The sequence below is a fragment of the Pongo abelii genome, chromosome 5 (genome assembly GCF_028885655.2).
Source record: "Pongo abelii isolate AG06213 chromosome 5, NHGRI_mPonAbe1-v2.0_pri, whole genome shotgun sequence".
Classification (NCBI taxonomy): Eukaryota; Metazoa; Chordata; class Mammalia; order Primates; family Hominidae; genus Pongo; species Pongo abelii.
In genome coordinates, this window is record NC_071990.2 from 31,575,931 (window position 1) to 31,577,876 (window position 1,946).

Below are 1,946 nucleotides of genomic sequence, written 5' to 3' on the forward strand. Positions count from 1 at the left end.
GAACTTGGGAAGTCAGAGGTTGCAGTGAGCTGAGGTCACGCCATTGCACTCTGTCAGGGTAACAAGAGTGAAACTGTCAAAAAAAAGATATGAAAAGCTTATATACATAAGCATGGAATTGCTTTAAGTGTTTGCCATTCACTGTTCCCACGCATGCCAGCAGCTTCTTGCTGCAAACACCTGAGACTTGCTATAGAGCAGCTGGAGTACGTTCCACCCACACACAGGACAGGGAGCTGACAACCAAGGAGTGGGGGATCAATACTCCAGCTTTCTCCCCTCTGTTTCCCTGTATCTCAGCAGTATGGAGCTTGTTACCAATGAGAACCTGCTCACTGACTTTAAACTGGTTTTCTTAACTTCTCAGTACCATTTCTCCATACCTCATTTGATGATTTCTGGTAAGACCTACCAAATAAACTGCTTTCACTGAAATTGCAGTCTTGGAACCTGCTTTGGGTTCCCCAAAAGACAGAAATATATTCATTTTCCCATCACTGGACTTCCAGGTTGTTTTCAATTTTTCACTGTTACAAACAAGGCTGCAACATTTGTGTGCAAACCTCTGGGTATACACGTAAGAAGCTTTCGCTATTTCCCACTAGTGAAACTGCTCAGTTGAAGAGTATGTGCATCTTCATCTTTAAGAAATACTACCAACATTTGAAAAGGCTGACAATGTCAAGGACTGGCAAGAGTCCCATATGTGATGGGTGTGGAATGGCAGCTCACTGTAGCAGGTGTTGGGGACTCAGTCAGGGTCTTGGAGAGGCATTTTGTTATAGCAAGAATGTTTCATAAATGGTATGTGATATATTCAAGATTAGTGGGGAGTAAAAACACATTGCTTAGAAATAATTATCCATAGATCTAAAGTCAACAAAAGTCTTTTTTTTCTAATGTAAAAATATATACTTTTTTTTCCAGAGGGAGGGGGAACAACTTAAACCAGAAAACACCTTCATATTAATCATTCTTCTCATGTACTTCGAATTTGTACTTAATGACTTTCTCCTCCTGGACATCAGAGAGAACACCTGGGTATTCTGGCAGAAGTCATATTTCTCCAAATCAATTTCTGGAAAAAACGTGTCACTTTCAAAGTCCTGCATAATCCTTGTCACAAATAGTTTAAGATGGCTTGGGTGATTCATGGCTTCCTTATAAACAGAACTGCCACCAACTATCCAAATCATGTCTACTCTATTTGCTAATTCTGATTGTTTAGTAAGTTTTAAGATCTCATCCAGACTTTTGGCAAGAAAGTGAGCTCCTTGTGGAGGTTCCTTGAGTTCTCTGCTGAGAACTAAATTCATTCTATCCATTAAAGGTTGATTCTTCTCAGGCTTGGAGAACGAGGTCTTCCTACACATAACACCAGATTCTGTTTACCTTCTACTGAAGAGTTTGTGTCATTCTCTGGAAATACCTAAATTCATTCCTGAGCGGCGGCCCGGGCAGGTCCCCGTTCTTGCCATTACCCATGTTCTGGGACACAGCGACGATGCAGTTTAGCAAACGAACCATGACAGCAGCGATGAGCACTTCTGAGCCCGCCCGCTACACCAGAACGCGCGACCAAGATTGGCGGGAAGGTTTTTACTTTGAACCTGGAGGATGAGCAATGACATCCCTCTCTCCACCTCAAAGCTCGTCCTGGGCATCCACCTCCTGGGAGCAGAAGCAGCGCAGCATCGTCACCTGGTGGTCCATGCGCTTCCTTTTGCAGATCGCGCACAGCCCTGAGACCCACCTCTCTTTTCCATGCACTTGGGATTTCTTCACTGAACACCAGCCTGAGTCAACTTTCCTGTAAAGTAAAAGAAGCGTGAGGTTGGTGGGGCAGGAATGGTGTCATCTCCACCTTTGGCGAGATCCCTGTCACCGTGTTCAGGGGAAGGGCCAGGCCTTACTCCCCATGCAGAGAGGAGGCTCTGGCCGTGAAG

At 44.5% G+C, this 1,946-nt stretch overlaps 1 pseudogene; it reads right to left on the reverse strand.

Annotated features, from left to right (window-relative positions):
• Positions 1-924: 924 nt before the first annotated feature.
• Positions 925-1,527, reverse strand: LOC100452500 (dihydrofolate reductase-like; annotated as a pseudogene).
• Positions 1,528-1,946: the final 419 nt, after the last annotated feature.